Source organism: Planococcus citri, chromosome 2, assembly GCF_950023065.1.
Source record: "Planococcus citri chromosome 2, ihPlaCitr1.1, whole genome shotgun sequence".
In the NCBI taxonomy this organism is placed as follows: domain Eukaryota; kingdom Metazoa; phylum Arthropoda; class Insecta; order Hemiptera; family Pseudococcidae; genus Planococcus; species Planococcus citri.
In genome coordinates this window covers 72,276,603-72,288,131 of record NC_088678.1, presented here as the reverse complement: position 1 = coordinate 72,288,131, position 11,529 = coordinate 72,276,603, and positions in this window count along the sequence as shown.

Sequence of the window (11,529 nt, the reverse complement as noted above, 5' to 3'; positions counted from 1 at the left end):
GAAACAGGCGCCGAGGTGCAAGCAAAGGTCATCATTATTTTGTAGATCTATAAAATTTGGTATGAAAGAGCTGTTAAAGCTGTTACTTACTTAAACTTCAAATCGATTATGGTTTATGGCGATTTAAACAAAATTCTTCCACCAGTTTACCTTTGTTAATGTGAATGTACTGCCAGTATGATCGTTCCAACGTTCCATAAATACATTCCCAAAATGAACCGCGAAAATGAAAACAATATTTGGAATTGCAGACAGCATTCCTATTTCGTCGGTATTTTTATTGGTAATGTCTGCGAAATAGAATAATATTAGGTATCAAATGGGGGAAAAAAATTTAAATTGATCACTTTTCAGACAAGTGAATTTGCACATGTAATGAAATTTTAGTTTTTTAAGAAAAACTCAAAAACTAGGCATTCTAGAAAAAAACTAACAAGATTAGGTCAATTGGCAATTTAATTATGTACAACTATGTTAAGATGAAATTTTTTTTGGACGCTACAATGTTTTCCAAACTTTGAAATATTTCTTCTTTAAGATTTTATTTTTCAAAAAGTTCTTCTACTACATGAAGGAACGATACAAGATCTTTAAAATGAGGTGCTATTCGTTCCTCACAATTAATAATTGATTCGGTCATTTCTAAAACCCCATAAGTCACAGATTTTTCGTTTTTCACTTTTTTTACGATTTTGATAGTATGTGGCGAGCTCTATCGGCTGGCGGTGGAATTTTTTTGTTTCGACCATTTTTTCCCGCCAAATCGCTCCGATTCAAAATCGAGTCATTTTTAAAACCCCATAAGTCCGGACTTACGAGGTTTTAAAAATGAGTTGGTGTCAAAGCATCATCCGTACTATCATTTTTTCGAAGTTATTATTCGATTTTTTGTACTTTTTTCATGTTCTTTTTTTTCAATAAAACATTTTTCTTTTTATAAAACAGCCAAAAAACTATTCCCAAGTGAACTGTTTTCAGTCCTTTCATTGAATTTCATCGTTTAGAAAGGTTTAGAAGCTTCTTAGGTCCTTCAGATGAAATTTTAAACCATATTCAGTTACAAAAATATCAGTCATTTTTAAAACCCCATAAGTCCACGCACTTCAAGGCGTAATATAGCGATGATGGCAAAACTTTTGAAATCCAAATTTGACCCAAAATACGTATTTTTGTATGCCCTTTCCATTTCTGATATCGGTTTTCACTTTAACACGTAAGAATTTGCTTGAAACAGTTTTTTGTCTCTCCTGAAAAATTTAGGTCTTTGGACTTATGGGGTTTTAGAAATGACCGAATCAATTATAAGTGGATGAAAATAATGAATCAAGTTTAAAAAAAAAAAAAAATCGCTCTCGTGTAAAATTTCATTTTTTTGAGATGTAACCTTATTACTCCCAAGGTGCGATTTGTACCTTCTCCTCTATCATTTCGGAGAAAAATATTTTTAAGCAAAGTGCATTAGGAAAAAAAATACCTTTGATGTATAAAGGCAAACACATTCCGGTAACTATGGATACCCAAATGTATGAAAACGCACAAATAAGCAAAGCCCAAACTGCCATTGATGTGAACATACTTTTGAATGGATGATTTACCTAAAAAATGAATGTTGTCAGCTCATTCTGTGCCTCTTATTTCCATGAGTACAAAATTGAACAAAGTTTTCCTCACTTTTGTATCAACATTATTAGCATCAGTTCCATCGAGAATGTATTGAAGTTCTATTTTTGAAATCCAACTGTCTTCCGAAGGTCGATTCCTTACAATAATTCCAAAAACAAGTGACGTGATCGTAGCTAATGCGCCTAATTGAATAACGTAATTAGATACTTATTATGAAACATGAAACATGATTCAGATGAATGATCTTCAGCATGATTTTTAGGAAAAACTGTAACTTTCTCTTGAATTTTATGACTCACCTGTAACGTAAAATACAGTTTGCCATCCGCACTTGTAAGCCAAAAATCCACATAAAGGATAAGCAACTGCCACTCCAACATTCGCTCCATTAAAACTAAATGATGCCAGGAATGACCTTTCATTTAGTGGGAACCAACTTAATATCACACCGCTAGAGCTCGCATAAAAGAAAGACTAATCAATGTATAAAGTAATGGTTCATTTTGGCCTACTTGATACCTACGTATTATGTGAGTATGTACAAGGAGTAGACGATTACCTCAAATACTCCTGCGATAAAACGACATGCTAGAAATGAATTGAACTCCAGGTTGAGTGTAAGAGGCTGAAGTAAAGTCATGATACCTCCAATGAGTGTGAACAGTGCGCAACTCACAGCTCCTCCTAACCAATCTACGAAAAAGCCACCCAAAAATGCCAAAAGACCTCCGCATGCTGTCATACTTAACGTCAAACCAATGGTTATCGAATCCCAGTTGAAGTCAGCAGGCTATAAAATACATATTAGCACAGTCATATTAATAAGTAGGTAAGTACATATACCATTACATAAATATTAGAAAAACAACATCGATTACTTACAAAAAAAAAATCAGGAGTTTGAAACGACTAGTCTTTCAGTTGATCGACAAAAATTATGTAGATGAAACCAGTAAGTTTTTAAGAACTACTTATAATCGAATTATGAGCAAATGCGTAAACATTTGGTTGAAAGGACGGGCGCTTTTCAATATTATATGACTTGACTACATTTCATTATACAGTCGACCGGGAGGAGGGCTCGCATAAGGATCTATTTTACCCCTCCTCCTCGATCGATCCACCGGAGCAACTTTTCTCTTGAAGGGCCAGTCCTAAGGAACATTTCTAACCCTTATACTAAAAAAAAGTGGCCCTACTTACAGAATGCCAGCCATTCTCGTTGGCCACTTGTCTCAAAATCAACATTTTCTCCTTTTTACAAGTGAACGATGCTTATAAGGTGCACGGGGGAAGTCAGAACGTTTTTTCACAATTTCAACTTTGATCAGCTGTTACTCTCATACTAATGAACCAATATGGCTGAAATTTGGTATGTAGGTTCCCATAAGGGTTGTTAACCTATGGTAAAAATTTCAGCGCGATTGTCACAGTAGCTTTCGCACAATCGAATAAAATGTAACTAGTTCTGACTTACCCCGCTTTGGGGTAAGTCAGAAAATCTACAAAATTAATTGGTGATATTATAGTCCGGCATATGACAATAGGAGTGATTGCACCCCCCCCATCCTCCGGGACAACTTTTTTCTTAAAAGGGGCATCCTAAGGAACATTTTAAGGCAAACTTGCCGGAAAAAAAGTTGGCCTTACTTACAAAATGGCGGCCATTTTGATTGACAGGTCAGTCGAAATCGCAGATTTTGCGTTTTAACATAGGACTTACACGAACTTTTTCAAACTTTACAAAGGTAGATCGAAAGATCATGCAAAAATTTATCACCTGTCAAAATTTCAAGTGCTAAAGTGCGTTTTTCGATTTTTGGTGAATTTTTGAAAATCGAATTTAGGCCAAAAATAAAGGAAAAAATCAAAATTTTACCAAATTGACCAAGAAAGCTGAAATTTGGGATATACCCTATTTTTGACATGTCAAATCGATTGGAAACGGTTTCAACCCGTTTTGATCAGTTCTGGAGCCTCCAGCAGATTTTTGAAACTCGAAATTCCCACAAAATTCCATCAAATTGGAGTTGTAAAGCTAAAATTTATTCTAAAATCTAATATCAATACGCTACGAAGTACTGCAGGTGAATTTCAAGTCGTTTTGGATCCTCCAGCGACTTTTTGAAAATTCCTGAAGCCTCCAGCAGATTTTTGAAACTTTAAATTTTCACAAGATTTCATCAAATGGAGATGGAAAGCTGAAATTTACTCTACACTCCAATTTTAACACCCTCTGAAAACGACTTCTGGTGGATTTCAAGTCATTTTAGAGCCTCCAACGACTTTTTTGAAAATTACTGGAGCCTCCAGCAGATTTTTGAAACTTGAAATTTCCCCAAAATTTCATCAAACTGAGATGGAGAGTCGAAATTCATTCTGCAAACTAATTTCAATACGGTACGAAGTTGACTGCTGGTGAATTTCAAGTCGTTTTGGAGGCTCCAGCAACTTTTTGAAAGGTTGTATTAAGTTTTTTTTTGGAAAATCGAAATTTCCTAAAGGTGGCTGGAAGCTTCAAAACCATTTGAAACCATTATGTAGTCTGCGAAGTAAATTTCAGCTTGCCAAGTCCATTTGATAAATTAATGTTGGGTAAATTACAAGTTTCAAAAATCTACTAGAGGCTCCAGTAATTTTCAAAAAAGTCGCTGGAGGCAGTGGAGGCCCTAAAATGACTTGAACCCACCCGAAGTCGTCTTTAGAGGGTGTTAAAATTGGTGTGTAGAGTAAATTTCAGCTTTCCATCTCCATTAGATGAAATTTTGTGAAAACTTAAAGTTTCAAAAATCTGCTGGAGGCCCTAAAATTACTTGAACCCACCTGAAGTCGTCTCCAGAGGATGTTAAAATTGGAGTGTAGAGTAAATTTCAGCTTTCCATCTCCATTTGATGAAATCTTGTGAAAATTTAAAGTTTCAAAAATCTGCTGGAGGCTTCAGGAATTTTCAAAAAGTCGCTGGAGGATCCAAAACGACTTGAAATTCACCTGCAGTACTTCGTAGCGTATTGATATTAGATTTTAGAATAAATTTTAGCTTTACAACTCCAATTTGATGGAATTTTGTGGGAATTTCGAGTTTCAAAAATCTGCTGGAGGCTCCAGAACTGATCAAAACGGGTTGAAACCGTTTCCAATCGATTTGACATGTCAAAAATAGGGTATATCCCAAATTTCAGCTTTCTTGGTCAATTTGGTAAAATTTTGATTTTTTCCTTTATTTTTGGCCTAAATTCGATTTTCAAAAATTCACCAAAAATCGAAAAACGCACTTTAGCACTTGAAATTTTGACAGGTGATAAATTTTTGCATGATCTTTCGATCTACCTTTGTAAAGTTTGAAAAAGTTCGTGCAAGTCCTATGTTAAAACGCAAAATCTGCGATTTCGACTGACCTGTCAATCAAAATGGCCGCCATTTTGTAAGTAAGGCCAACTTTTTTTCCGGCAAGTTTGCCTTAAAATGTTCCTTAGGATGCCCCTTTTAAGAAAAAAGTTGTCCCGGAGGATGGGGGGGGGGGGTGCAATTACTCCTATTGTCAGATGCCGGACTATTAGGATTCGACTCTGATCGATTCGCAATATGTCGAATAATATGTTGTCGAAGTCGTAGAATCCGAATCTGGAGTTATTTTTTTTTGTATGAGTGGGTGGTGAGGCGTGAGGAGAGGGAAAATTTCAAAATTTCCCCACATCATCATGTGATATGTCGAGTAATATGTTTTCGAGGTCGTAGAATCCGAATCTGGAGTTATTTTTTTGATAGGAGTGGGGGGTGAGGCGTGGGGAAAGGGAAAATTTCAAATTTCTCCTACATTATCGTGTAATATGTCGAATAATATATTTTCGAGGTCGTAGAATTCGAATCTGGAGTCATTTTTTTTTGTAGTAGAGGGAAGTGAGGCGTGGGGAGAGGTAACATATCAAATTTTTCCTACACTATTGTGTAAAATGTTGAATAATATGTTCTCGGGGTCGTAGAATTCGAATCTGGAGATATTTTTTTTTGTAGGGTTGGGAGGTGAGTCAAGGGGAGAGTAAATTACAATTTTTTTTCGATATTAATGTGTAATATGCCGATTGATATGTTTTTGAGGTCGTATAATTCGAATCTGGGGTTATTTTTTCGCAGGGGTAGGAGGTGATGAGGCAAGGGTAGAGGAGAAATTTCAAATTTTGCCTATACTCGTAATATTGTGTAACATGTTGATTGATATGTGTTCAAGGTCGCAGAATTCGAATTTTGAGCCAGTTTTTAGGGTTGAGTGCTATTCAAGTATCACCGTTTGGGGAGAGGGGGGTTGTGGCCTACTGTGTCCCGTGAAAGTTGGAACAGTAATAAAATGAGGTAACTAATGATTATTTGAAATACCTTTCGCTCAAAATCACGCATGTGTATGAAAATGGCGATTTGTAGAAACCTCCCCCTCCTGCCTATCAATTCCCCCATGCTGGCATTTCGGAGGTGTTTGTGGTAACTTCAGAAAAACAATTCATCTGACAATTTATTGTAGAGTACAAAAATGTATTTGTAAAAAATTTAAAAACTCATTTTACTGATCATTTCTTCTGAGGTAAAAAGAAGTCTGAAAAACACTGGTTACAATTTGAAATCAAATTCAAAACAGCAACTTAAAAAGAACCAATCAAAAGCCTGTAAAATGAAACTGGGTCGCGAAATTTTTTATGCTGTGATGAAGTAGGGGTAGTACCCTCAAGTTACCCCTGGGTAGCGCTTCGGCAGATATAAGCCTCTAAGAGCTAGAGCAGTTTTTCTGACTTACCCTAAATTCGGACTTCCCCCGGTGCACCTTAGATCGTTCGAAAGTATGCAATTTGAAATAATTTTTACTGCATTAATTCAAATTTTGGATCAATTTGGATGTTCAGGCTCTAGGGAGGGGACGAGGTGGTACCTGACTGAAATTCGACAGAAATGGAATGGCAGTCGAGTGTGGTATCGAAATTTTGGTAGTTTGGGGTGAAAATAACGATATTTATGTTTAATTTAGTTGTCCAGCCCCCAAGGACTCTGAAGGAGGATGGCCCTAAATTACAAACGGGGTATCTCATACCTGGATGCTGGAGATGGACCATTTAGTACTTCCAAGTTGGGTCGACACTACTAGTAGTATTCAAAGCTAGGTATGTTAATTGTAACATTCTATGTGGCAACGTTAAAGGGTTCATTCCCTGTGTGCTTTCAATAGTCAACGTGGTTTATGGGTCATTCCACGTCAATCGGACCAAGAAGTGGTAGGTGGGTTCGCCGATTTTTTTGAAATTTTTCCTGTGGAAAGAGCTTCCAAAGGGATGACCAATGGCGCAAATCGCAGCCCTCTAGCCCATTTTTAACGGTAGCCAGGGGGTGTCAAAGTTTTCAGTGATCCTAAAATACCATCCATTTCAGCAGTGGATTACTCGATAACCGCGATACCTATCAAAATGGAACTTTTTCCGATAGTTAGGGGTTTTGAAAGGCTTTTTGGTGATATCATAAAAATCAGTGTTTCCACTTTTTTTCGTACAAAAAATTAGCTGAAAAAGTTTCGAAACGTAGTTTTTATATCGTTCCGACTCTCAAAAATTCTGAAAAAAATATATTATAGACAACTTGTCATGCTGAACAACATATTAAAAAATTGGGATGGTAACTTGGCGCAAAGTCGATTTAATAAAATTTAAAGTTTGCGAAAAAATGCGATTTTTTTATTTAAAACATGAAAACAAGTTTTGATAGGTAAAGTTGACCCATTTGACCCCTATTTTTACGTATCTGTTGAAAAAGTTGAAAAAACCCTTTCACTCGATGAAATGAACTCCTCACAAAAAATCAAAATTCGAAAAGATTCAAAAAATGAACGAATTTTTATTTTTTTGTTGTGAGTGTAATTTTTATTAACTTTTTCATGAAATACGCCAGAAAGAGGTCAAAATAAGACAACTGAATAAATTTAATCTTTTTTTGATGTTTGAAATTGAAAATTGATTTTTTTAGAATTTTGATTTTCTTGTGAGAAGTTTATTTCATCGAGTGAAAGGGTTTTTTCAACTTTTTCAACAGATACGTAAAAATAGGGGTCAAATGGGTCAACTTTACCTATCAAAACTTGTTTTCATGTTTTAAATAAAAAAATCGCATTTTTTCGCAAACTTTAAATTTTATTAAATCGACTTTGCGCCAAGTTACCATCCCAATTTTTTAATATGTTGTTCAGCATGACAAGTTGTCCATAATATATTTTTTTCAGAATTTTTGAGGGTCGGAACGATATAAAAACTACGTTTCGAAACTTTTTCAGCTAATTTTTTGTACGAAAAAAAGTGGAAACACTGATTTTTATGATATCACCAAAAAGCCTTTCAAAACCCCTAACTATCTGGAAAAGTTCCATTTTGATAGGTATCGCGGTTATCGAGTAATCCACTGCTGAAATGGATGGTATTTTAGGATCACTGAAAACTTTGACACCCCCTGGCTGCCGTTAAAAATGGGCTAGAGGGCTGCGATTTGCGCCATTGGTCATCCCTTTGGAAGCTCTTTCCACAGGAAAAATTTCAAAAAAATCGGCGAACCCACCTACCACTTCTTGGACCGATTGACGTGGAATGACCCTAATATAAGTTGTTACTAAATTCGTGTGAATAACTAAGTTGATCGTAGTAATTCAGTTATTATTAGTTATTATTATTAAAGTAAATGTGAAGTTCGAGTTAAAGTGTTATTAACTGTGAATGTGTACTAAGAAGAAATACATCGGTTCGTAAGTAATTGTGTTAGATTCATCGACTTCGTAACTAGTGTATATCTATGTTGAGTATATGTGTTCTTTAGGTAATACCAGAGCTAGCTAGGTAATCAGTGCGGTTAATATCAGGGATTGCATCGTAGAATTACTGCAGCCAGTATATTCTTGATCTATTACTGTTATATGCAAGGTCAATTCGCCACAAGTCTTTATTTCCTACCCTAAGAATATCTATTCTCACATAAGTGCTGGGGAAAGTGCAAAAAAATGAATAATAAGTAAATACATAATTATTTGGCCACATTTACTTCTATGCTTCGTCAAATTCCATTAAAAAAGTGAAAACAGCCCTTCTTACTCATCTATACATGATATAAATGTAGACACTCACTTACCATTACTACAGTTTCGTTTCCTTTGACTATTGTTTTGTTCGATGTCATTTCTACAGCAGTAATACTCATATTATTTCTTAATATTTGAAAATTCATAAAACTCAAAAATAACAAAAACGATACAAGTAAGCGTTTTGAGAACAATAACGACGTCGAATTCGTTTCCATTTTGAAGAGATACTGAAATGAAACGAAAGTAAGTAAAATGCAGATAGCTCGTAGGGAATTCGAAGTGACCAGCTATCTACTTTTTCCGAGAATCTGATACAATGTTTCCCGCTGGATAATCGCTCGGTGGGCTAACTTGGCGATTGTCCACCTAAGATGACGCACCATTTTTAGAATCGTCATAAATTCGGGGAAAATGACTCAAAAAATTTGATTCTTTGTGAAAAGTACTACGTACAGGTTCTGTACCTGTGGCCACGAACAATTTTCTTTTGGTCAATAATTTTTCGATTTTTTAGAAAAATGGAAAAAATTTTTTTTGACCACCTCTCCCATGTGTATGGGAGAGATGGCTTATGGAATTTTACATGTAAATAATTGAAAACGTATTAAAATTTTTTTTTTTGAAATTTAGGATGAGCAGAAGTAACAAAAGTAGTCGTCTGTGTTGGATGGGTCTAGTGAGCTTAAATTTAAAAAATGAAAAACATTATTATAACTATGAAATTTTCACTCCACGCATGTGCGGCATCTCTCCCATTTTGAGACTTTTTCATTTTTCGTAAATTGATCACACAAATCATTTGATATTGAAAAAGTTGTATAGCTCAAATTAATGGTAACCGGACACTTCCCCGAATCCACTTCCCCGAAAGACGTTTTCCCGAATACCAAAATCCCGAATTTTTTTATCCCGAATCCATTCCCCCGAATCCGTTTCCCCGAAAGACCTACACCCGAAAATTGAAAAAAAATTGAGTTGAAAAATTTTTTAATTTTTTAATCTTACAGATTGATGTTATTACCTAAAGAGCGGAGGTATTCTAGTTCTGTACCTTCGTCCACGTAGTCCTCGTATCTCAGAGTAATTTCTGGTCCTTTTAGAACAAGCAGTTCCCCGTTTCGTCGAACTGCAGTTATCGCTCTTGACTTGCACTCCTGCAGCCTCACTCTTTGGCAATCCCAATACGTTTTCGTTCCATCTGGACTTTTCTTTGACTTCACGTAGACGTACCCTTGCAACAATAATTTCCCGTCACTGATGGCGGCCATTTTTTTTTCTAATAGAAAATTCAATTTTCATATGAGTAACATAAGGTGCTTACACGGCATAGGTAACCATTACACCTCATCATTTCTATTTCCATGGTAAATGTACTATTATTCGGGATACACCGAGGCATTCGTGATGTAGGTGTTCGGGATATATGCATTCGGGTTAAAGGCATTCGGGATTTTGGACGTTCGGGTTACAGATTCGGGTACACGGCATTCGGGAAAATGGATTCGGGATAAAAAAATTCGGGATTTTGTCATTCGGGAAAATGTCTTTCGGGGAAGTGGATTCGGGGAAATGTCCGGTAATCCAAATTAATCTGTATTATATTATGTACTTTCCATTGGACAATTTAAAAACCAATTTCAGAATGTATTTTGAACGAAAATTTTTGTTTTAAAAATCATGAAAGGAAATTGAATTTTTCAAAAAATTTCATCACTTTTTAACTTCAAGGTTTCCCACAGACCAAAATATGTTAGGTCGCCGGAATATAAATTTTAGTTTATTATTTAATCATTTTGAAAGTAATCAAAAACAGATCAATCCACATGTAAAATAAAATTCAAAATTCTGCTTTGTTCAATTATTTCGTGATTTTCCCTCATGTGCGCATTACTAGTACAAGGTAAACAACAGTAATTCCACGTACACTATCAAGCCACTTAACTTACCTACTTTGTTTAGGTACTTCAAAAATGGCGTTACAGGTCACTTCCAAATGCATTTATCCATTCTGTACATGCGATTGCTAAAGCGGGGTTTTCTCGCCCTCCGATTGGCCCGTTAACAGCGCCCTTCTTATCACCATGCTCTATCTATCACACTATCACTTCGCTGACTTCGCTTCACTTCGATTTTTTCGCCCGCATAATAAAGTTTGTTCTTTTTGCTACAATTTCTACAACAATTTGTAGTACATAGTGTTATGTAAAATACAGAATTATTTACTACCACTTGTACAAAATCCTGCAATATTGTGGAAAATTGCAGGAAGTTGCAGCAAATAAAACGAAACGAACCTCTTGATTAATTATTTGAATTAGTGAATTACTCGCAACATAAGTATGTTTATTGTTTGAATAATTTTGACCAAAGAGGCTAGAGGCATACTATCATACTGCGTTCGATATATTTTTACTTGCATAGCGATGTAGGATTGTAGGTGGCTAAAGTCATTCATTATTTTTATCTAATTTTATTACTTTGCCAAATTGATGGTGATCGTGATCGAATTTCAATTTACTCATAACGCATCAAAATGTTTCTCTTTCTTTTTTTGTATTTACATAAGCTTATTGTGTTAAGAATGGACGTAAAGTTATCAATTTTTCGATACCGCTTATTGATTTTTGCATTGCTAAGTTCAAAATTTAATAAAGATTAAAGATTAAAGATTTAAAGATTCGGTTTCGGCACAAGTACAAGATTTGCGGCTGATGAAGGCGGAGCTTATCGAAATGCGAAGGAAAGGAATTGGCCAATCAGAGGGTGGCATAACTCCGCTTTAGCAATCGCATGTACAGAATGGATAAATG